The 26,466-nt window shown below is 38.5% G+C and overlaps 1 protein-coding gene across 3 annotated transcripts in view; it reads left to right on the forward strand.

Moving 5' to 3' along the window:
* The first annotated feature begins 981 nt into the window (after window positions 1-981).
* The window catches only part of INO80 (INO80 complex ATPase subunit), a 122,733-nt gene continuing 97,248 nt past the window's right edge, over window positions 982-26,466 (forward strand). For 2 of the 3 annotated variants that reach the window (XM_025295894.3, XM_025295896.3), the window contains exon 1: window positions 982-1,562. The gene's annotated coding sequence lies outside the window, so the exon portion shown is untranslated. The remainder of the gene's footprint in view (window positions 1,563-26,466) is intronic. The other variant, XM_006066247.4, reaches the window with a different exon arrangement.

Consider the following 26,466-nt stretch of genomic DNA (forward strand, 5'->3'; position numbering starts at 1 on the left):
GTGTGTGTTCTTACATCCCCTTGTCTCTTTCACAAAAGGTGTAATTAAAAAAAATACTTATTAATCTGCATCTTGTCTTCGTTGCATACATGGGATCTTCGTTGCTCCACTACATGCAGGATTTTAGTTTCCCAAAAAGGGGTTGAATCCTTCTGCATTGCAAGGATTCTTAACCACTGGACCACCAGTAAAGTCCCCAGAGAGTGTGTAGTACTTTTGCCTTTAAGCAAATTTAACTTTTCAAAGTCCGGCGAATTTGGCACAAGAAGGCTACTTACGACTTTAAGCGAATGTTGTTTTAATGATAAGGGCCAGAATTAAATGAATTAAAACATGAGACATGAGGGAAATGAAATAGTTAACTTTCAGTAAGTTTTTCTAATCCTTACCTGCAATTAGACTGTACACTATCTCATCACAGATGCTGGTAACCGAGTTGCATTAATTTTAGTAAATGTGGGCAGCAGAGGGTGCAAACTGTTGAGCTGGCACAGACAGGTCAATTACTCCCTTTTCGGAGGTTCATTGGGTGGGTGTTAGAATACTGAGACATTTCTGATGACGGGTCTGTGTATTCCCAGGTGCTTGAATCCTAAAACCTTCACTTAGGTACCTTGCCCAACTGTGCCACAGCATCGCAGTTTTGGTCCCTGAGCCCAAACTGGAGCCCCAAACTACTGTGTTAAGAGTGGTCCTACAGAGCAGGGCCTTCCCCACAATATACGACCCTGCCCAAAGGAACCAAAAACAATGTAAAATATCACACCTGAGCCTATACTTTTCCTCAAGTGAACTGAGCAGTGTTTGGTAGCCGTTAACAAACTAATCACAAGTACCCTCCCACTTCCATCTGCAGCAACAAACATTCCCAGGATCCCGGGCCGTTTGGACTGACGTTACTTCCGGGAAAAGTAACCTTTCTTTGGCGGTTGCAGATCAGACAGGTCTCGCGACATTTGCTCCCGCGAGATCTGCTTGCTCACTCTAGCGATGACATCCTCCTCCTCCTCCCCGCCGCCTTTCGGCAATCTTCGCCAGTCCCAGCCCCGACCAATCTGCCCTCAGATGGCATGGATCAGGGTCTTCCCCTGAACCCCGGTCCGCGCGGGGCGTCAGGCGGCAGCGGCGGGGTGCGAGCTACACGAGGCCGACAGCAGCGGCACTGCGGACGGCCACGGGCTGGCGACGAGCAGTGAGCGTGGGCGGGGCGGGGGTAAGCCCAATGAGTAGCGGCTCGATTGTTCTGGCCTGGCTATGGCGCCTCTCCTCCCCCCCGCCATGGCTCCCCGTGTCCCTGCTCCGCTCCTCTCAGTGAGTGAAAGTGGCCGCCGCCGCCGCCGGCCCAGCGCCCGCAGCCGCCTCAGCGCCGCCGCCATCTTGGGGTCCCAGGAGCCGCCGAAGGAGCGAGCTAGGAGCGTCCACGCCCAACGCAGTCACCGTCCCACGGCCTCAGAGAGCGAACCGCGGCTCCACCGTCGGCGGGGCGACCCCCCCCTCCGGACCCCGCCCGCACCCCGCCCCCCCTCCGCCGCCGCCGCGGCGGCGGGGCCCGGCGGCCCGAGGTGAGGCGACTAGACGTGGGCGGACGAACGGAGGGGGGGTTGTGTAGGCCCCGTTGCGCCCCTCTCTGTGGGCGACGACTGGGCCTCGTCTTAAAGGGGCCGTCGCCCCCGGCCCTGGGATTTGTTGGGGTTAGTAGGGAGGATGGGTGTGGACACTCCTCGCAGGGTTGGGACCTCAGGGATCTGGGCCTTGTTCTTACTCTCTCCTACCTCTGGAGACCCGGGGTCACGCGGTGACCTCGGCCAGCTTAGAAAGCCCGTGGGGTGCCCACACGTGAGGAGTGTGTTAGACCAGGTGCACGTGGGACCCGGTGGGGCGGTGTCGGCTAACACGTGTGTGGGTTTGGGGGTGGGGTGGGGCAGGGCGGGGGCTGGTTGGGCCCGAGTGGGAACCGGGTGTGGACTGCTGTATTTGTCCTTTTAAACAGATGAGCTCTAAGGGCTTGATAGTGTGTCAGTTTACGGGAGCGAGTTGGGATCTGGGTGAACGGCCCATTTTGCTTGTTGGTGTTGGCTGGGTGCAGCCTAACACGTGCGCACACTTAGGAGTGTGTAGGTGTCACCCCTTCTAGGCTTTTTGGCCTTTGTAGGGTGTCTAGGCAAGTGTCATCCAATTTGACGTTCCTTCTTGAGGTCGCTGTTGAAAACTACTACTTCCGTAATCAGCGAGGGTGGAAGCCCCCTACAGTTTAGGAGTGAGAGGTTCTAAGAAGGCACTCACTATTTTAGCTTAACAGCCAGCTCTGCCGAATTCTTTGATTCAAACACTGTCTAGTTGTATGTTCGTGTACTTGTTGGTAGAATGGAAGAAGAAATGAGGTGGTTGACTTTGCTAACATTTTAGGTAACCAGCTTACTTTTCCAATCAATGACTTTCATGATTTCCTTTCCCAAAGGGAATTTTCATTGTGGTTTACAAGTGGCGGCTTTTTGTAATTCATTTTTAAAGTAACACCTTTACTGAGCTATAATTCACATACCAAAAAGCTCCGCCTTTTAAAGTGTACAATTCCATGATTTTTAGCATACGAATTGAGTTGTATAGCTAGCACAGTGCACTATCTAACTGATCACTCCAAAAAGAAGCCCCCTTAGCAGTTACTCCCTTCTCCTCTTCACCCAACCCCTAGCAATCACTAATCTCTTTTCTGTTTTTGTAGATTTGCCTACTCTGGATATTTCATATAAACAGAATCATACAATATGTGTCCTTTTGTGGGTATCTTCTTTCACTTAACTCTTTTCAAGGCTGTTTCATGTTGTAGCATGTATCAGGACTTTGTTTCTTTTTGTTGCCAATTAGTGTTCCAATTCTGGTTGTGTTTTATTCTTGAAATTCTCAATCTTTTCCTATAAAACATTTATTTGGTTATTATATATGGTAAAAGTCACATACTTAACTAGATTCTAAAATAAATTTGTATTTTTGAGAGTTAAATTCCATTGTTTTAGTTTTCTATGTTTTCCTCTATAATTTGTTTCAGAAGAATCCGAATCAATTTTTAAAGGTCTGTTTTTTAATAGGAAAAAAACTAATGTAACGAGCACAAATATGATTATAAATTTTATGACTAATAAAAACATTTTGAGTACATCAAGGTACAAATGTGATTCAGGCTCAGCTACAGACCTAAAGTTGTGATGTTACAGTTTCACTTCGTGAAAGTTTGTCATGGTACTACCAAGGGAAGGTATCATTACACAGTTTTTGACTGCCGTTAACTTGTGTAGACATAGGATGAGGGAAGGACTAATAGGCATCTTTTCTGCCCACAAGGTTAAAACTGGCTTGGGGATTTAACATGTTAACATAAAGTTCACACAAAATACAAATGCTGGGATGCATTGAGTTTTAGAGTGGATAAGATTTGGATAAGATTGGTAGGAATTGGATAAGATTAATAGGAAACTTTGAATTTGTGTAGGAAAATAAGTGAAATTGGTGACAGGTTTGCTTCTTAAGCACAAGGATTTTGATACACTAGGTTGTAGCCTGCAGAAGACTGAGAAGAGCATAGTTGTTAATACTTACTAAATACCTTATATGGGCACTGATCTAATCAGCAGGGCTCCTGTTCTACCTCATACCGTCACCTTGGCAGTTAGGATTTCAGCATATGAGTTGGGGGAGTGAAGGGACCTAAACATTTGAACTATGGCTGTGTATTAAGTGCGAAATTTCAGTTGTAGAAGCACTGGATTCTCTTGCTAATTGTAGTACAGTAGGTTTGCTTAGAGTTGAAAAGTTGGTCACAAAGAAGTTTAATGCCTGGGTTTTGTAAGTACATAGGAGAGATTTCCATATGTGTTAGGTCAGAAGTAGGATATCAGTAATAGCCAACTTCATTGACAAATTCGATGTGAAAAAAATCACTGGGACTAAATGCTGTCCTTTTTTTTTTCTTTAAAATTTGGCATGCATCTTGTGGTATTTTAGTTCCCCAGCCAGGGACTGAACCTGAGCCTTTGGCTGTAAAAGCAGAGTCGTAACCACTGGACCGCCAGGGAATTCCCCATATTTTAAACTGACTAAAAGACAATGAATAAACTGTGTGACATGCCTTTGTAAACCTTCATTACCAGGTTTGGTAACTGTGTGATGGTGTGGGAGCAGTATCCTTACATTATTTATGTGCTTTGAACCCCTTGATAGTCTAAAGAAACCTGTGAACCCCTTCTCAGAATTTGATTTTTCAAATGTATAAAATATAGTTCACGTTTTAACAACTAGTGATTGTCCTGCTCATACTGCTGTGGTATGCTACGGAAACTACATTCAGAATAGAAGAAAATGTTAATTTCAGTTATAGGTTAGTGATAATAAGGATGTACGTTTTTTCCCATCCAACTTCTTGGACCCTAGTTTAAAGAGCCTTTGCCCTGGAGAGTCCAGCATGTAGCTAAGTCATTTTATATGCATCAAACCAGTGATTTTTTTTTTTTTTAAGAAGTAGAAGGATTGTTGGCTCAAATTTGCATTCACATGAACAGGACTTTTTAGGGGAAAAGCGAGTGATAATTTAGCTGAAGAGAAACCTGGTTGTATAATAGAAAGACATTGTTTTGAACTTAAAAAGACTTAGGTTTGAGTCCCACTTAGCACTGAATAAGTCAGTGAACTTTTTGTTTCAGTTCTCCGTATTTGTAAAACAGGTACAATAATTTTCACTTCTGAGATTAAATGACATATCAGCTATAAGACAGCATATTAAGAAATGTTAGTTTATTTTCACCTTTGAAGAACATATCAAAAACTTTAACATACATTTAGTTTTGATTTGGAAGAGGAAACTTATGCAGTAGGAAAGAACATATATGGCATATAGGGTTTTCTCAGGGTATTCATGTATAGTGTCACCTTTTTATACTGGTACTAAAATGATTCATATTTCTTATGAATATAAACAGATAAGCTGCCTTTGGGTTTGCATGTGACAGCTACCTTTTCTGGGCAAGAAGTTAACTGAGGAGAATAAACTGGGTAAATCTTTCATTCCTTGTGCATGAACAGAAAAATGGCTAGTGAACATCAATATGGTAAAAGGAATGCTAGGCCAAGTGGTCAGTTTATCTCTGAGATTGTTGTCTGAATATTACTAGAAAGGCTGTCAACGTATTTGTCACTCCTGGAACTTCCCTGTTGGTCCAGTGGTTTAAGACTTCATGCTTCACTGCAGGAGGCGTGGGTTTGATTCTTGGGGAGCTAAGATCCCAAATGTCTCATGGTGTGTCTAATAAGTAAATAAATGTTTAAAAAAGTCACTCCTGAGAGAAGTATGAAAAATAAAATTTAGAAATGGACTGTATTTGTATTATCTTGGTAGAAAACCACAGTGCATTCACTCTTAGACTTAAATTATTACACCTCAAAGAAGAACAAATTAAGCAGGAGGGAAGTTTCCAGTATAAATAATGAAGGCTTTCATATGAAGATAAATTTGACTTCACAATGGAGTGATGAAGACTAAGATGGACTATTATTAAATTGTTAATCTGGAAAATTAGAACTAGCTTGAAAGATGAATATTGTTAGATAGGTGTATAATGAGTGGTTTGTTTATGAAACTTAATAACACAGAAAGTGGTTAAAGCTCATGAACAGACCAGACCCAATTTAAATATTACAAAGCCAGAGACTTTTCCATCCCTAGTTCATTTCAGGTGAACAACCATTTAATGATACTTGAACCTAATGGTTTATGAAACTCCTTATTCTGTTCATTCATTCACTCAATATTTATTTATTGAACACATACTGAATGTGCTTTGATCCGCCCAAGAGTGATTTGTTGAGCATCTGCCACACTCAGGGACTGTGGTAAGACTCTGTTGGGTATGTACAAGTGAATTAATCTAATTGTATGTATATATATTGGAGAAGGAAATGGCAACCCACTCCAGTCTTCTTGCTTGGGAAATCCTATGGACAGAGGATCCTGGTGGCCTACAGTCCATGGGGTTGCAAAAGAATTGTACTTGACTTAGTGTCTGAACAACAACATGTTTAGGTATGGAGAGTACAGAGGGGCTCTGCAAAGAGAAACAGAATTGTGCAAACTCTTAGGATGCCATTTTTTGTTTGTTGTTTAGTCACTAAGCCGTGTCTGACTCTTTTGCAACCCCATGGACTATAGTCTTCCAGGCTCCTCTGTCCCTGGGATTTCCCAAGTAAGAATACTGGAGTGGGTTGCCATTTCCTTCTCCAGAGGATATTCTTGACCCAGGGATTGAATCCACATCTTCTGCATTGGCAGGTGGATTCTTTACCACTAGTCACCAGGGACGCCATAGGGTGCCATGGATAAGTGTAAAAGTATAAACCTAAATGTTTCTCTTGACGTGCTGATATAAATTACTAGTACTTAGGTTTTTTTGTTTGTTTTAATATAGTGAAACATTCTTTTCATTTGTTTAAAGGTCCTAATCTGCCTTTTTAACGGAAGCATTGTCATCCAGTGGCCTTGTAGTATAGCCAGACCCCTTTTAGATGCTAGGGCCAGATGACCTGGGTTCAAATTTTAGCTCTCTTATTAACTGTGTTGCCTCTGGAAAGCTGTTTAAGCCTCAGTTAATTCATCTTTTAAATTAAGATAATAGAAATACCTACTTCACTCACTCACTTGCTCACAGAGACCTAAAAGTTCTTACAGTGGAACCTGGCAAAGGATGCTCTCAACAAGCATTAGCTATAATTGTAAGTACCATTTTGTTTTGACAGTTTAATCTAGAGTTTTAGTTTGTAAAGTATTGAAGTCAGAAACTTTTTATTATGAATAGAAAATATCTCAAGTCTTTTTTTAGATAACAGGTAAAAATACATCAGTAAAGAAAATCATTACAATGCATTAACCTTGTGTTTATGTAATGAATACCAGTAGATAGGAATAGCTTTCTATTTAAAATTATAGCTCAAAGAGATGATGTTTTACAACATTAAACTTTTTAGTTCAGGGTCTACAATATTTCTGTCCAGGTTGTCATTCTAATGTTAGTAATAATTTGCCTTTTTTAAGAATCATTCTTAGAAAATAATAGTAAGCCAGACTCTACAGTAGGGCTTGGGAAAGGTTTTCTGTAAAGGGTCAAATAATAAATCTTTGGCTTTGCTGGTCATGCTTTCTCTGTTTCAGCTACTCATGTCTGCTATTGTATTGTGAAAGCAGCCATAGTGAATATGTAAATGAGTGGGGCTATTTTCCAGTAAAACTTCATGGGCACAGAAATTGTAATTTCATATAATTTTCATGTGTCCTGAATTTTCCCCAGTTATTTCAAAACTTAAAAACCATTCTTATCTGTCAGGATTTATAAAAATGAGCAGCAGGCTGAGTTTGACATGCAGGGCATGCCAACTCCTGTTCTAGAGTCGTGGCTCTGTAACTCTTTGGCTAGGTGATCTTGTGCTAGTTAATATTAAGCCTTTAATTCCATCATTTCAATAGGGATAATACATAAAAGTATTTACTTTATATGTAGAGTTGTTATAAATAAATGAAATAATCCATGTGAAGTGCTTAGCAGCATCCCTGACACAAAGTGTTTAATAAATGCTATAAATTATTGTCATCTAGGTGAAACTCCCTCATTTTACACTGAGACTCTTGGGACCCTGAAAGGATAGCTGTTATTCTTAAAGTCTGTATGGCTTGTCAGTAGCATTAAACTTCAAGTTCTTGACTTCACGTTCTCTTTCTACCGAACCATGCTGCTTCCACAGAGGATTGTAATACCATTTGATTCATTTAAAATACTGCTTGATAAAATTATTCTGTTGGCTACAGTAGTAGTGGATGCATGACATTATGCATTTGCTAAACTCGCAGGGCCTTTATAGCACAGAGTAAACTTCAGTATGTCCACATTAAGCGAAAATCATTTCGGAGGTTGAAGGATTCCAGGAAGGAATGCGGATTGTGAAAGGAGAATATAATAATATTATAAATGTATGAAACTGCCTTATTAAAATTAGGCTGCTGCTGCTGCTAAGTCTCTTCAGTCGTATCTGACTCTGTGCGACCCCATAGAGGGCAGCCCACCAGGCTCCCCCGTCCCTGGGATTCTCCAGGCAAGAACACTGGAGTGGGTTGCCATTTCCTTCTCCAGTGCACGAAAGTGAAAAGTGAAAGTGAAGTCACTCAGTCGTGTCGGACTCTTAGCGACCCGTGTACTGCAGCTTTCTAGGCTCCTCCGTCCATGGGATTTTCCAGGCAAGAGTACTGGAGTGGGGTGCCATTGCCTTCTCCAAAATTAGGAGGAGGGAAATGCTAACCTAAGTAACCTTGAAAAATGAGTGGACTCTTATGGAACTGCATATGAGCACTGTAGTCTAATTGTTACAATTGTATTCTATGAGATTACCACTTAATTGTGATACTGAAACACAGAGAGACTACAATTGAACAATTAAGTAAATGGATGGTGGGAGACAGACTACTTACTGTCAGAGTAAGAATTTACAGATAATCAAGGGGAGGAGGCTAGAATAATCCTTGTGGTGATGGATTAAAGTTGGAGTCATCAGTATGAATCCGTGTTTAGTTCGATACAGATATAGGTGGTTGCATATACAAATTTTTAGAGGCACATACATAACATGGGTTTATATACACAGGTATATTTCTGTGCTCTGTGCAGAGAAGGTTAAAAACCTAGGAGCATACCTAGTACCCACATATTGTTTTCTTATACCATTATGTAATAAAAGGAACTGGAGCTCCTTGGAGAAATCGCTAACTCTAGGTTCGATACAGGAAATCTACAAGATGAGCCTGGAGCATCTTGTGCCAGAAGGTAAGGAAGTACTACAGCTTCCACCACCAGCATTCCACATTGATGAGGATATGTCAGAGGAGCACAGGGACCAACTGAAAAAGCTCCCAGTGGCCAAAATTCAACGATTTGAGCAGCAAAATAAAGCAGCATTGGATTATAACCCATAACATAAAATCAATATTTTTGACTCTATATTGGTCTAAATAAATGATTGAATAAATGAATATACTGCTTGGAATACTTCATTAGCATGGCTTTATGCCCTTGGAGCCTCTGCTTGTTGGAGGTCGTCCTTCAGACAATATTGGAATAGTTAAATATGTGGGAGTTTGGAGTCAGACTTGTTGGATTCCAGTCCTGGCTCTGTCACTTTTGGCTGTGTGACCTTAGGGGAGACCTTAAGCTTAACTTTTTTTTTTGTTTGTAAAATAAGGGTTATAGTGTTATCTATGTCATAAAAGAATTAAATATGTGAATGTATATATGAAGTACATATGCAAATAAAATGTCATCTGGTTCTCAATAGAATGTGTGTACATAGTCTTATTGCATTTGATGCAACAAAATAAAAAATTTGAATTCTCAGTTGGAATTCCTTGTGATGAAGTTCCCTCACCCCCAAGCTTCTTGAATAGTTAAGTGTTTATTGGACACCTAGTTTGGTGTAAACATACTTGCCTTGTGTATAATATCTGTGTGTATTATAAAATAAAGATAATGAAAGTAATTATATTTGGTGTTAATACAAATATCGTGTCTTAAGTGACTGAAATACAGTTGAAAAGCAAGAGCTGTTTAGTATACAGTTCACCTCATGCTTGTTTACAGATGGTTCATTGCCAGGATGAATTCCTGAACTTTGATTTCTCAGACTTCCTTTAGTGAAGACAGTTTTACACAGCTTCTCTGTTACCACCCACACTGGATACTGTGTTGACCCCAAAAATGAAAACCGACTTTTAGTATAGGAAAACTGAATAGAAAAGTCAATTTTATAATATTGGCTGTTATGAATGTCTCTTACCTTTTATTCTCAATAATAAACTCTCACCATTACTTTTGTAATAATGGACAGTTAGCTATATGGAACTGATAACTAAGTTATCTCAGCTCTTTGTGAGAATCTCTATTTTTCACAAATATCTATCAAGTAAGTTAATGTTAACTTCCTTTTGATGAGAAATAAACTGAATTGCTCAAGATTTTGGGCCTGTGGATTCGGTTCTTTAATTTCCCTTTTACTGGTGCATATATTTCTCAGCTATCTCACTCCCTGAAAAAGGTAAGTGTTTTCATGAATTTAGCTGTGAAAGTTGTTAAAGTCACTACTTCTTCAGTAAGGAATCTTTAGCTTTGTTTTCAAATTTTTAATTTGATAAATTGTCATTAATTTAGATTGGGTTCTTTTCACCAGAAGACTTGTGAAATATACTAGGGACCTCTAATATAGCCTAACATAAAACAGTTTTTTCTTTAATTACCATGTGAAAGGTCCACTGGCTACCTCGAAGCATTTCCTCCTTTTGGATATTTTTTATTTAGACTCTAATTAATTCTTAATTAACAGGGATTAAATTTGTTTGACCAGATGTCATGTCTGTGGTGTATACTACAGAACTCCCTGTAGGCAATTGTGCTAGTAATTTATTTTTTATTATTTTGATAAAATGCAGTTTGTTCCCTGTCTTGATGAAGATGCTATTCTAGGAAACTGAAATGATTCTTTACCTAGAAGAAAGCAAATACATTGACGTCATCCTTGGAAACGTACTTCATTTTGGTATATATTCTGATTTTATTGAGGAAGAAAAGTAGGGAAAGGTAAACATGGATAAGTACTTTTTCTTTCTCACAATATACCTATAAGATAAGCTAATAGAACTCTCTGGAAGGGCCATGATTTTTTAGCCAGGAGTTCTTCATTCCATTTAAAGTGCAGATGTAGGGAGTTCCCTGGCGATCCAGTGGTTAGGAGGTTAGGACTCTGCGCTTTCATCGTGGTGGCCCGAGGACGATCCCTCATTGAGGAACTCAGATTCTGCAAGCTGAGTAGCAAGAACCATCCCCTCCCCAGTACCCCGTCCTCCAAAAAAAAAAAAAACCCATGCTGGTGTAATTTTTGTCTCTCAAACTTTGATTTGGGGAAACCCTAGGTTTGTTAAATTATTCCTTTGCTCTTATAGTAGGAACTGTTCTTCGGTTGAGCAGGTGCTTTCTGGCCTTCCTCTCAGCCTATGTAGAGGGCTCTGTCAGCCTGTGCTTTTTGAGGATAAGGTTTTTCCCTCCTGTTTAGTTCAGTTCTGGAACGTAGTGGCTTCTTTAACTTTTTAGTGCATATTCAGTGGTTTGAATGGAAAGTTTAGGTTCAACTAGAATATTTAAAGAGTACCTAATGATTTATTTTCCTCTTAACTTGCCATGTGTAGAGTGACCAAATACTGTTCAAACGTGGATACTTTTGGAAGTGAGGAGAGAATGTTGGTAATTATGTTTCAGACAACAGGCATAAAATTGAACTGTCATGGGGAGACCCATTCATAGGATCACTCTTGTCTCTTTGTTGTTTTATCATGGCAGAGTCTGTGGTAAAGAATTGGGTGGTGAAGAATTGGGGCTTTTAAGTCACTGGTAATACATCTGAGTTCTATTTCTAGCTCGGGCAAGTTATTTAACCTAACTAAAATGGGAATACAGTTTAAATTACCATGAGGATTAAATGAGCTAGTATTATTAAAGCACGTAGGACAGAAAAGCCCCTCACACTAGTGTGCTCTTATTCAGTGATAGGTCCCTTGTCCTCCTCTCATCAGGCCATACTTCCAACTGAGGCTGACTTTGAAAGTTTTTTTTATGGTTAAGGTTATATGAAACATTTCAGTGAACGCAGAAATGTTTTTTGGCTGAGCCATTGAGTTTCTTTTTTGTTAAAGTTGTATAATTATGATGGGCAGGAAATAAATGCCTGTAGAACCTAATTACTCTTACTCTTTCAAAGCATTCATGAGAAAAAAATTTTACCCTGATTATTTTTTGTAGAATTGCTAAATGATATTTTAATAGATTTTAATAGTTTATAAGATATAAACTATATAATATTTAATAGTAATGGAAAGAAGTTGCTGGTAATCTTTTTCAGCTAAGTGGAATGATACAAAGATGTTTTATTGGTTAGGGAAAAAGTGATTTAAATGAGAATTTTATTAAATTTCTTGTCAGTATATTGTACAGATTATGTATTTTGGAATTTAGATTATTTTCCCCATATTTTTTATATTCTTCAAATTTAATCCATTTAAATTATTTGTGAATTTTTAAAAAGGAAACTAAAGAAAAGCAGTTTTTGTTGTACTTTATGCATTAGTACAAGGCAAAGAGGGGAGTATTCAGATACTAAACTTCCACCTACTTCTGATATTGCATATGATTTCTTACTTAGTAATCAACAGATAATAAGGTAATACAGAAAGACCTAGGGTAAAGAACAGCCACAGTGATAGCAGATCCAGCTAAGAGAACTAAGAGAAATGGGAGTTACTTAGTTGGCCCATTTAAGTATACATTAAATTGTTGCTGCCTGTAAAATATTGGAGAATTAGGGAAGATATTTTAACAGTAAGGAATACTGGTTATACAGTATACAGTAAAAGTATACAGTACTTAAGTATACTGTATATAAGTATACAGTAAATTGTTGCTGCCTGTAAAATATTGGAGAGTTAGGGAAGATACTTTAACAGTAAGGAATACTGGTTAAGCATAGCATATGTTAATGGGAACTTTTAGTATCTGTGTTACCTGGTACTGGAGAAATACAAAAAGTACTTTAAGGGCAGTGGCTAGAAATTGAATCCTAATCTGAAGAGCAAAAGGGAAAGTGGAGGATCTTCTGGAGTAATTCTGAGTGGCCTTGGAACCCAGCAGAATCCTGGTAAGGCTTTTGTGTTAGAGGGAATTTGCACCTTTATTTGGTGTGGATATGGCAAAGAGGGCTACTGGGTCTGATTACATATAGTTTGCACTAATACCCTTTCTCTGCAGACTGTTAATACTGTTGCAAACTGATAAAGAATGAAACCAAGCAAAGAAGGACTAACTAGTTTTTTTAAATGCAGAAGGTTTTAATTTTGATGAAGTCAGTTTATCAATATTTTCTTTTGTAGTTTGTACTTCCTGTGTGCCCTATCTATTAAATTTTTATCTACTCCAAAATTACAAGGGTATGTTCTTATGTTTTCTTTTAGAAGCTTTATCGTTTTAACTTTTTAAGTCTGATTTGTCTCTCACATCACTTTTGTATAGATATGAAGTGTAGGTGTTTGACGTTCAATCTCTCCTCCATATAGATCTCCAGTTGTTCCAATACCATTTGTCAAAAAAAAAAAAACCCTTCCTTTCCCTATTGAATTGTTTAGTGCCTTTGTCAAGAACAGTGTGACTGTGTAAGTGTGGATCTCTTTCTGAACTCTATTCTATATTGTTGATTTGTCTGTCCTCTGCCAATGCAGCACCATCTGATTACACTGATTTCAAGAGTTACTGAAAATTTCAGTGAACTCCCAATTTTAGCCATCTTTTCTAAACTTGTTTAGACTCTTCTGCATCCTTTGTATTTCCATAGAAAGTTTAGACTGAGCTTGTCAGTCTCTTCAAAAACTGGGATTTGATTGAGAAACTATAGATGACTTAGAGAATGTACATGAAGGATGTTACAGTAATACATATATCTGACAAAATAATTATATCTGTGATATATCAAGGACTTATATAACTCAGTAATAAAAAGACTGAAATTTTCTGAAATGTGGTTGAAAAACTTTAACAGACATTTCACAAAGGAATTCATACAAATGGCCATTAAGCGTATGAAAAGGTACTCACCTTTATCAGTCATCAGGGATGTACAAATTAAAACCACAGTGAGATAATACAAAGTGTTGACAAAGATGGGAAGCAACTAGAACTCTTATTCATTGTTGGGGGGTGGGGAGTGTAAAATAGCAGAACAACTTTGGAAAGTTGTTTGGTGGTTTCTTTTAAGGATAAACATATACCTACCTATAACCTAGCAGTTCCATTCCTCAGAATTTACCCAAAGAGAAATGAAAACCCAAATATCCATCAGCAAGTGAATAGATAAATTGTGATTATATTCATTCTTGTAATGGAGTCTGATTCAGCAACAAAAAGGAATGAACTATATGTAGTAACATGGATGAATCTCAAAAACATACTCAAAAAAAACCTCAAAGAATTCAGATACAAAAGTATATATACAGTATTTGTTATTGTTCAGTCACTCAGTTGTGTCTGACTCTTTGTGACCCCATGCAGTATGATTCCCTTTATATAATAAATTTCTAGTCTTATAGTGGTTCAAGGATTGTTTGGATTCAAATCTACATTCCCTTTTAAAGTGGTATGAACTTGAGCAAGTTACTTAACATGTAAGCCTTTGGTTCCTTATCTGTAAGTGGGATAATAATAGTCATAATCTTTTTAAGCAAGAGTATCCAGTAGGTTCTCTGTGCTAGAGGTATTATACTACTGTTAGAATTTTGTAAGAACCCTCCATATGATATTTAAATTTGTATAGTGTTGCAAATAATTTTTGGTTATTTTTAAACTTTTTTCCTGTGCAGAAATGGCACATTGTAACATTTATTGAGATATGATTTCTGGTTGATAAAAGTCACCATTTAAAATGCATATAGTTTTAGTGTATTCATTGGTTTTAATATATTCACAGAGTTGGCAATAGTCACCTCATTGTCAGAACCTTTTCATCAGCCCCCAAAGAAACCTCTGTTTATTATCAGTCACATTCCATTCCCCACTTGTTGTTTCGTCACTAGGTAGTATCTGACTCTTTTGAGACCTCATGGACTGTATCCCAGCAGGCTCCTCTATCCATGGAAAAAGCCAGGCAAGAATACTGGAGTGGGGTGCCATTTCCTTCTCCAGGGGATCTTCCCGAGCCAGGGATTGAACTTGTGTCTCTTGTTCCTCCTGCTTTGGCTGGTGGATTCTTTACCACTGAGCCACCAGAGAAGCCCCTACTTAACTCTGTCCCAACTTCCTGTCCCACACAACCACTGATCTTTTTTTGTTTCCTGTGGAGCTGCTGTTCTGGATACTTCATAAATTAATCAAACAATATAAGGGCTTTGTTGACTGGCTTGTTTACTTAGTATAATGTTTTTAAAGTTCATCTGTGTTACAGTGTCTGTTAGTAATTATTCCAACTCTAATGCCAAATAATATTCCATTGTATGGATATACCACATTATATTTATCCATTCATGAGTTGATGGACGTTAGTGTTGTTTCCACCTTTTGGCTGCTGTGAATATTACTATGAAGATTCAAGTCTTAACTTTTTTTGCAGACATACTTGCATTTCTCTTGGGTATACCTAGAAGTGGATTTGCTGGGACAAAGGTAAACATATGTTCAACTACTTGAAAAACTTATCAGACATTTCCTAAATGGCTGCACCATTTTACATTCCCACTAGCAGTGTACAAAGGTTCCAGTTTCTGTATATCTTTGCCAACACTTGTTACTGTCTGTCTTTTCTATTATAATCATCCTAGTGGGTTTTATTGTGGATTTGCTTTGTATTTTCCTGGTCTCTAATGATGTTGAAGCATCTTTTCATGTACTTTTAGCCACTGAAATATCCCCTTGGGAGGAAAATTTATCCTTTTCCCACTTTTAATTAATTAAAAAAATTGTTTTTGGGATTGCCAAACAGCATGGGGGATCTTACTAGTTTCCTGACCAGGCATGGAACCTGCCTCCACTGCACTGGAAGTGCAGAGTCTTAACCGCTGGACTGCCAGGAAAGTCCCCTTTGTCCATTTTTAATTTGAGTACCTTTTTATTACTGTGTTTTAAGAGCTTTGTAAAATATTCTGGATATCAATCAGTTCCTTATCAGATACATGATTTGTAAGTATTTTCTCCTATTAGTGAATTTTCAATTTCTTGAGAGTATCCTTTAAAGCACTAAAGATGATAAGTCCAGTTGATCTGTTTTTCCTTTTGTTGCTGTTGCTCTTGGTATGTTATCTAAGAAACTGTTACCTCATCCAAGGTCATGAAGATTTTTTCTAACATTTTCTTCTAAGAGTTTTATACTTTTAGCTCTTAAATTTAGGTTTATGATCCCTTTTGAGTTAATTTTTTGTGTGTAGTGTAAGGAAGAGTTCCAGCTTCATTCTTTGTATGTTGCTGTACAGTTGTCATTGCGCCATTTGTTCAAAAGGCTGGTCTTTCCCCACTGGATTATCTTGACACCCTTGTTGGACATCAGTTGATTCTAAATGTAAGGGTTTATTTCTGGACTCTCAGTTGTTCCATTGATCTATGTTTCTCACCTTATGTCCGCACCATATATCTTAATAACTACTTCAGCTGTGTGGATAATTTTAAAATCAAAGTATGAATTCTCCAACTTTGTCATTTCAAAGATTATTTTGGCTGTCCTAGGTCCCTTACATTTCCATATGAATTTTATTTTATTTTTTATTTACTTTTTGGCTGCACGGTGGCTTACAGGATCTTAGTTCCCTGACCAGCAATGAAACCTGGACCACAGCAGTGAAAGTGTTGAGTCCTAACCACTGGATCACCAGGGAATTCCCTGAATTTTGTAATCAGCTTGTCTATTTCTTCAAAAAAGGCAGCGTGGATTTTTGATGTGTATTGTTGAGATGTTAGAAATGTTAAATCATTTGATCCATGAACTGTGGGATATTGTCATTTTTTAGTTCTTCTAATTTCTTTCAACAGTGTTTTGCAGTTCTTTGGTTAAGTGTTTGTTCTTTTTGATGGTAATGTAAGTGGAGTTATTTTCTTAGTTTTTCTTTCAGATTGTTTGTTGCCAGTATATAAAAATATAAATGATTTTTGTATGTTGATCTTGTATCCTACAAGATAACTGAGCTTGCTTATTAGTTCTAATCATTTTTTAGAGCATTCCTTGGTGTTATCTACTCTATGTACAAGATCATGTCATCTGTAAATATAGTTTTACTTCTTTCTTTTCAGTCTGGGTGCCTGCCATCACTCTCTTCCTCCCTTCCTTCTTTGCCTAATTGCCCTAGCTAGAATTTTCAGTCCACTTTTGAATAGAGGTTGTGAAAGCAGACAACCATGTCTTGTTCCCGATCTTAAGGGGGAAGCATTCTGTATTTCACTATTAGGTATGGTGTTAGCTCTGTTTTGTGTCAGTGTCCTTTATCAGGTTGAGGGAGGGTCCCCCCCCCCCCCCCGCCCTTTTTTTAAAAGTTTTTTTTATTTTTTGGCAGCACTGTGTGGCCTGTGGAATCTTAGCTCTCCAGCCAGTGATGGAACCTCTGCCCCCTGCAGTGGAAGCATGGAGTCTTAAACATGGCTGTCAGTAGTGAAGACTGTTCCTAGTTTGTTGACTGTTTTATTTTGATATGGTGTTGGATTTTGTCAAATCATTTTTCTGTTACTGTTGAGATGATCAAGTGGGTTTTGTGCTTTAATGAGGTCTAACACATTGATTTGCAGGTATGACACCAACTTTGCATTCCTGGGATAAATTCTACTTTAGTAATAGTGTGTAATTCTTTTTATATGTTGTTGGATTCTGTGTATGATGCAGTTAACCCTTGAAAAACATGGGTTTGAACTGCATGGACTCACTTATATGCGGATTGTTTTTCAGTAACTGCATACTGCACCATCTGTAGTTGGTTGAATCCATAGATGCAGAACTGTGGATATGGAACCTGAGGTACAGAACAGCATGATATATGAGTTTTCAACTGCAAGGAGGATCAGTGGCCCCAAATCCCCATGTTGTTCAAGGGTCAGCTGTATTTTGTTGAGGATTTTATATCTACATTAAAAGGGTTATTAGTCTATATAGTCTTTCCTTGGTACCAATGGGGAATTGATTCCAGGATCCCCTGCAAATACCAGAATTTGTGGAAGTTCAGGTCCCATCTATAAAATGGTATAGTCAGCCCTCCATATCCGTGGGCTCGGTATATGGGATATGGAGGGCTGACTGTATTTTCTTGTGATGTCTTTGCCTGGTTTTAAGAATCAAGGTAATGCAGATGTCGTAGAGTTTCCTTTCTGTTATCTGGAAGAGTTTGTGAAGGATTGGTATTAATTCTACTTTAAATGTTTGGTAAAATTCACTGGTGGAGCCATTTGGCCTGAGTTTTTCTTTGTGGTTGGAAGCATTAAATTTTAGATGATTGTATTCATCACACTTCGTTTTTTATTCATTAGCTCATACAGAAGGATCCATATCCTAAACTCTGCTGTTTCCTCATTCAGAGTTATCAGTTCAGTTCAGTTGCTTAGTCGTGTCCGACTCTTTGCAATCCCATGGACTGCAGCATGCCAGGCCTCCCTGTCCATCACCATCTCCCAGAGTTTACTCAAACTCATGTCCATCAAGTTGGTGATGCCATCCAACCATCTCATTCTCTGTCGTCCCCTTCTCCCCCATTCAATCTTTCCCAGCATCAGGGTCTTTTCCATTGAGTCAGTTCTTCACATCAGGTGGCCAAAGTATTGGAGTTTCAGCTTCAACATCAGCCCTTCCAATGAACACTCAGGACTGATTTCCTTTAGGATGGACTGGTTGGATCTCCTTGCAGTCCAAGGGACTCTCAAGAGTCTTCTCCAACACCACAGTTCAAAAGCATCAATTCTTTGGCACTCAGCTTTCTTTATGGTCCAACTCTCACATCCATACATGACTACTGGAAAAACCATAACCTTGACTAGATGGACCTTTGTCAACAAAGTAATGTTTCTGCTTTTCAATATGCTATCTAGGTTGGTCATAACTTTCCTTCCAAGGAGTAGCCATCTTTTAATTTCATGGCTGCAGTCACCGTCTGCAGTGATTTTGGAGCCCCCCAAAATAAAGTCTGCCACTGTTTCTGCTATTTCCCCACCTATTTGCCATGAAGTGAGGGGACTGGATGACATGTTCTTAGTTTTCTGAATGTTGATCTTTAAGCCAACTTTTTCACTCTCCTCTTTCACTTTCATCAAGAGGCTCTTTAGTTCTTCACTTTCTGCCATAAAAGTGATGTCATCTGCCTGTCTGAGGTTATTGATATTTCTCCCGGCAATCTTGATTCCAGCTTGTGCTTCATCCAGCCCAGCGTTTCTCATGATGTACTCTGCATAGAAGTTAAATAAGCAGGGTGACAATATACAGCCTTGACGTACTTCCTTTTCCTATTTGGAACCAGTCTGTTGTTCCATGTCCAGTTCTAACTGTTGCTTCCTGACCTGCATACAGATTTCTCAAGAGGCAGGTCAGGTGGTCTGGTATTCCCATCCCTTTCAGAATTTTCCACAGTTTGTGGTGATCCACACAGTCAAAGGCTTTGGCATGGCCAGTAAAGCGGAAATTTCTGAAACTCTCTTGCTTTTTTGATGATCCAGCGGATGTTGGTAATTTGATCTCTGGTTCCTCTGACTTTTCTAAAACCAGTTTGAACATCTGGAAGTTCACGGTTCACGTATTGTTGAAGCCTGGCTTGGAGAATTTTGAGCATTACTTTACTAGCATGTGAGATGAGTGCAGCTGTGCGGTAGTTTGAGCATTCTTTGGCATTGCCTTTTCTTTGGGATTGGAATGAAAACTGAGCTTTTCCAGCCTGTGGCCACTGCTGAGTTTTCCAGATTTGCTGGCATATTGAATGTAGCACTTTGACAGCATCATCTTCCAGGATTTGAAATAGCTCAACTGGAATTCCATCACTTCCACTAGCTTTGTTCATCACCTTCACTAGCTTTCTAAGGCCCACTTGACTATACATTCCAGGATGTCTGGCTCTAGTGAGTGATCACACCATTGTGAGCATCTGGGTCATGAAGATCTTTTTTGTACAGTTCTCCTGTGTATTCTTGCCACCTCTTCTTAATCTTCTGCTTCTGTTAGGTGCATACCATTTCTGTCCTTTATTGTGCCCATCTTTGCATGAAATGTTCCCTTGGTGTACCTAATTTTCTTGAAGAGATCTCTAGTCTTTCCCATTGTATTATTTTCCTCTATTTTTTGTACTGATCACTGAGGAAGGCTTTCTTACCTCTCCTTGCTATTCTTTGGAACTCTGCATTCAAATGGGTATATCTTTCCTTTGCCCCTTTGCTTTTCACTTCTCTTCTTTTCACAGCTCTTTGTAAGGCCTCCTCAGAGAGCAATTTTGCTTTTTTGCATTTTTTTTTTCCCTTGGGGATGGTCTTGATCCCTGTCTCCTGTACAGTGTCACGAACCTCCATCCATAGTTCATCAGCCACTCTGTCTATCAGATCTAGTCCCTTGAATCTATTTGTCAGTTCCACTGTATAATCATAAGGGATTTGATTTTGGTCATACCTGAATGGTTTAGTGGTTTTCCCCACTTTCTTCAATGTAAGTCTGAATTTGGCAATAAGGAGTTCATGATCTGAGCCACAGTCAGCTCCCGGTTTTGTTTTTGCTGACTGTATAGAGCTTCTCCATCTTTGGCTGCAAAGAATATAATCAGTCTGATTTCGGTGTTAACCATCTGGTGATGTCCACGTGTAGAGTCTTCTCTTGTGTTGTTGTAATTCAGAGTGATAGATATTTGTAAGTCATGCAGATTCCTTGATTAGCATTCAGCACAGTGTGACACTCAAAAGTTCAGGAAGTTTTTTTCCTGAACTTCCATTGCACTTTATCTGTACATCTCTTAAGTAACTTCCCATTTGTGCTTTTTATTGTGGTTTTTATGTTCTAGCTTTACATTCTCTGTTAGACTAAATCTCTGAAGGAAATATCTTTTTCTACACTGAGTTCAGCAATTGAATAGCTGAATGAGTGAAATGTGACTTTAATATTCATGTGAAAATAACATCTCCATTCTTTTTTGGTCTGTTTATGTCTTTAAAAATATTACAAAGCTTATTTATTTGCCCTGATCCTGCTCTTTGTGCCATAGCCCTGCAGATTATTAATGTAGCCTGTTTCTCTGAACTCAGTAAATCACATTCAGTCATAATAGGTTTGGGTTACAGATTGCCTGAGTTATGGAGGAGTGCAGGTGGGAAATCCAGTTGTTCTGTTACCTTAATATTTGGCCTTTTAGAGCTTTAGCCTATAACCTGCTATAGACTGTCTTCAGTCCTTAAAATGCTTTAAAGCTATAGTTTTCACAAGAGCTGTACTTTAATTCAGACTTTTCTGTACTAATATGAATAAATTTAGGAATTATTTCTTTTTAAAAATTTATTTATTTTTAACTGGAGGAGGATTGCTTTATAGTATTGTGTTGGTTTCTGCCATATATCAACATGAATCAGCCATAGGTATATGTATTTTCCCCTCCCTCTTGAACCTCCCTCCCACCAGGAATTACTTCTTTTTTTTTTTTAATTTTATTTATTTATTTGGCTGCTCTGGGTCTTAGTTGTAGCATGTGGGATCTAGCTCCCTGACCAGGGATCGAACCTGGGCCCCCTGCACTGGGAGCTCAGAGTCTTAGCCACTGGACCACCAGGGAAGTCCCCAGGAATTACTTCTTAAAGGCAGTTATGATTGAACTGTCTTTAGATATCTGACTAAGTCAGTGATTCTCAATCTGGTCTTCTCTTAAATATTTTGATGAGTGATTTTGCCATAAAATGGTCAAATAAATTGAGAATTCCTCTTGGAAAGAGACTAAGCACATTAGCATATTGGGAATGTGAAGAATCTTAAGTCTGACTTTAATGCATTAATATTTTTAATGAAATTGAAAGTCGCTCATTCGTGTCTGACTCTTTGTGACCCCATGGACTACACAAGCCATGGAATTCTCCAGGCCAGAATACTGGAGTGGGCAGCCATTCCCTTCTCCAGGGGATCTTCCCAACTAAGGGATTGAACCCAGGTCTTCCACATTGTAGGTGGATTCTTTACCAGCTGAGCCACCAGGGAAACCCAGGAATGCTGGAGTGGGTTGCCTATGCCTTCTCCAGAAGATCTTCCTGACCCAGGAATTGTACCGGGGTCTTTTGCATTGCAGGCGGATTCTTTACCAGCTGAGCTACCAGGGAAACCCAATATTTTTAATATCCATGGTCATTTATTAATATCAAGCTAGCACTCAGAGAAGTAAACTTTGGGAAATGGTTCTCTAAATGACTGGTGTGAAACTAACTTAGGGCAGTATTTATAAAGAGAAATTGGGGGGGGGGGGGGAATTAGGGAAAATCCAAATGTTTAGGTCTTATGACAAATACTTAATAGCCAGAATTGTAATTGTAGTATTTTATGAGCTGATTGTGATATAGCATGTTATTACCATTGCTGTTAAGAAATAAAGATTAGAACTCACCCCTTAACCTTAAAAAAAAAAATTAAAATTAAACTAAAAACTGTTTCTTGGATTAGGCTACCATTGAACAGAGCCTGTTAGCTCACCCCTGTTCAGAAATAGGATGGCTTTCCCTGTTGGGTCTTTAATTTGGGGGAGGATGGAAATTCTCAGCTAAGAATTGGCAGTTGGTGCAGGTGTCCTTCAGCTTCTTGTCTAGAAGTAACACCTTGATCTCTTCTATCCCCATTTTTATCTAAGCTTGCCTGGGAGACAAATTTTATGGAGGATTCCCTGAAAGATATTCATTCAGTTCACGCATTCTCCTGTTGTTCAATGGATAATAAATGGTTGAATCCATTCTGCTTACGTTTCTGTTACCTGACTTTTGTTATCTTTTGATTTGTCTCATTTAAACTTTTATCCGCAAGTCTTGTGTCCAGGATGGACGTGGAGGCCTATGGTCATTGACTACAGATTGTCTTTATATAGAAAGTAACATTAGAACTAGAGTTTTGTAGCCTTGACATTTAAGACTATGTTTTGAAAAGCAAATTAATATGGTCATTTTAAAATATCAGAACCAAATAGATTCATTAGATAGGGATTCTTTGCCCAAATAGTTGAGCAAGTTTATTTAGGAAGAGAGCTAAGGCATGCATGTGTATGTACAGTTAGTCAAGTGTAAGATCATGTACGTGCCATCCTTTCTGTAAATAACCATATAGATGTTCAAAGAAGCGGGAAGTTTTAGCTAAGAATAATCTGAAAGTGTTTCCTGGAACAGGGTATCTCATTTTGTCTTTGAGAGATTTCATCTCAGCTTGGTGAGACTTACCTTACAGAGGTGTTATTTATAGGATAAGGGCAAGGCAGTATCCATAAAGGCATAGCAGTGATTAGAGAATGCAAAGCAGTGCAATGCAATGCAAGCAGCCTAGAACCATACATGGATATAGGTAGGACATAGGTAGGTAAGTCTGATGTATGTGGGTTTGATTTCAAGGCAGATCCTTTACCACGGATATCAAGCTTTATTTGAGAACTAAAGGGTGATCACAGTCCAAGTTGCAGGGTAATCAGGATTAAAGAGTCAGAGTTCAGGGTATGGACCAGGTCACTCAGTGGTGAATTCCTCTGATATCATATATTATTAGTTCTTTCATCCTTTGAAATTGCAGTGAGAGCCTGTGGTTAGATGAATCTTAAAAGGTGCTCTTCACATGAAGATGGGGATGGATCTGACAGGAAGTTTAGAAGCATTTTCAGGGTGTTCTTAATTTGTGTATGCTACTGAATTTTCTGCTTACCAGTGATTAAAATGGTAAATTTTATGTATATTTTATGACAAAATCTAATCAAGCACTTGAAAAATATTAATTGACTCTCCAGATGTCATCATAAAACTTGTTGTGGAGAACTTCATACACCTCCTCCTTTAGTCCTATGGAAATAAGAGAGCGCTGTTTCATATTTGCCATTTCAGCTGTCAGTGTTGATGTGCTACAAAGGCGATTCTGGGAGAATCAGACGACAGGACTGGGGTGTCCAGGGGGCACATTGAGCATTGTAAGACAATACAAATAACTGATCTTCCCTGAACTTAACTGGTTTTGAGTTCATGTTTAGTATGCAGCCTAGATACTAAGGAAATATTTAAGAAATAGTTCCTTTTGAATCACGTAGTGTTTCTTTGTAGTCATACCTTTACAGTCCCTTAATTAAGGTCATTTTTTATTATCAGGTAAATTAAGTAAAGCATAATATCAATTATTTTGTAATAAAACCTTAGGAGGGAGCTAAGCAGCAATTTTTTCTTTTTATATGGAACTATAGATGATTAATCATACTGTGTTAGTTTCAGGTGTACAGAAAAATGGTTCAGTAACACGCAATAAATCCTTTTTGTTTATTTTAATACAGTGATGTGTATCTGTTATTCAGTACTCTTAACTTATTCCCCTCCCTCTTTCCCCTTTGGTAACCGTAAGTTTGTTTTCTCTGTGAGTCTGTTTCTGTTTTATAAATAAGTTCATTTGTATTGTTTTTTAAATTCCATGTATGTGATGTCATAATGATACTTGTCTTTCTCTGTTTGCCTTCACTTAGTATGATAGTCTCTAGGTCCATCCATGTTGCTGCAACATATATACCACATCTTCTTTATCCGTTCATCTGTTGCTTCCATGTCTTGGCTATTATGAGTAGTGCTATGAACATTGGAGTGCATTTATCTTTTTAAATTAGAATTTTCATCTCTTTTGGGTATATACCCAACAGTGGCATTGCTGGGTCATATGGTACCTGCATGTTGTTGTCCACAGCAGATAAACCAGTTTATATTCCCACCAGCAGAGTAGAAGTACTCCCTTTCCTCCATACCCTCTTCAGCATTTATTACTTGTAGACTTTTTGATAGTGACCATTCTGATGGGTGTGAGGTGATATCTCATGGTAGTTTTGATTTGCATTTCCCTGATAGTTAGCATTGTTGAGCATATTTTCACATGCCTGTTGGCCATCTATGTCTTCTTTGGAAAAATGACTGTCTAGGTCTTCCAAGTAGCAGCTTGATGTGCTTTAATTTGTATGTATATTAAATGTGTTATATTATTATCTAAGATAGTTTTGCTTTTTTTTTTAAATAGGTTTTTTTTTTTTTTTTTAATGGTTACTTTTATTTATTTGGCCACGCTGGATCTTAGTCGCAGCATGTGGGATCTAGTTCCCTGATCCGGGTTTGAACCTGGACCCCCTGCACTGGGAGTGCAGAGTCTTAGCCATTGGACAACTGAGGAAATCTCTTGCTTTATTTTATTTATTTATTTGTTTTTATTTTTGGTTGCACTGCATCTTTATTACTGTACACAAGCTTTCTCTAATTGTGGCAAGAGGGGGCTACTCTTCGTTGCAGTACACAGGCTTCTCATTGCAGTGGCTTCTCTTTTGTTGTAGAACATAGGCTGTAGGACATGGGCTTCAGTAGTTGCAGCGTGTCGGCTCAATAGTTGTGGCCCATGGGCTTAGTTGCTCTGCGGCAATGTAGAATCTTCCCCAGGCCAATGCATGTCCTCTGCATTGGCAGATGAATTCTTATCCACTGTACCGCCAGGGAAGTCCCTTTGCTTATAAATACCAAGTTTCTTTGAAATCATCTGGAATGGGTACATGTTAGGCCTCATTTGAAAAGTAGAATGTATTTAAGTCATTTAAAAAAAAGAACTTTTATTTAAAAGTTTTTTATAAAGACTTTGATAAAAAGTATTTTAAGTATTTTTAACATTGTTTACTTTGTTACCAAGGCTGATATTTTATATACCTTGAAATTCACCTTAAGTTATAATTCAGTGATTTTTAGCAAAATTACAGAATTGTGCAACCATCACTACAGTGTTGGTTTAAAACATTTCCAACTCGCCTGAAAAAAGATCTCTAATATACATTTGTAGTCACTCCCCCCTTTACACCTCCCCAAACCACTGTCCTTTACCTTGTGTATCTACAGATTTCTTTTTCTGGGTATTTTATATAATGGAATCTTACAGTATGTGGTCTTTGGTGTTTCCCTTCTTTTATTTAACAGAATTTTGAGGCTCGTTCATGTTATTGCATATATGAATTGTTTATTCCTTTTTATTGCTGATTAGTATTCCATTGTCCAGGCCACATTTTGTTTATCCATTTACTTTTTGATAGGCATTTAGATTATTTCAGTTTTTGACTACTATAAATAATATTGCTGTGAACATTCACATAAAAGGCTTTGAATGGTGGATGTGTGTTTTTATTTCTTTTGAATAGATAACAAAGAGTGAAAGTGCTAGATCACATGGTAGCTCTGTATTCAAATTTTCAAGCAACTGCCTAACTTTTCAGTAGTGGCTATAATATTTTACATTTTCACCAGCAATGTATGAGGGTTTCAGTTTCTCCACATCTTCATTCAGTCTTGTTCTTTTTCAGAATTATTTTGACTATTCTAGGTTCTTTGAGTTTCCATATAAATTTAAGAATCAGCTTGTCAATTTCTGGGCAGGGGTGGGGGGCGGGGGAGGAGGAGGAGAAAAGCCTGCTGGGATTTTGATAGGGATCATGTTGAATCTGTAGCACAATCAGGGGAGAATTTTTAACATTCTCTTAAAAAATTAAGGGAGTATAAGAGAAAGATTATATTAGGAAAATTTTAAAATCTGTAATAAAAATAAAAAGGCCCCTTTTCTGGTGGCTAAGTGGTAAAAAATTTGCCTGCAATGCAGGAGACCTGGCTTTGATCCCTGGATTGGGAAGATCTCCTGGAGAAGGGA

This window comes from Bubalus bubalis, chromosome 11 (assembly GCF_019923935.1).
Source record: "Bubalus bubalis isolate 160015118507 breed Murrah chromosome 11, NDDB_SH_1, whole genome shotgun sequence".
NCBI classification, from domain to species: Eukaryota; Metazoa; Chordata; class Mammalia; order Artiodactyla; family Bovidae; genus Bubalus; species Bubalus bubalis.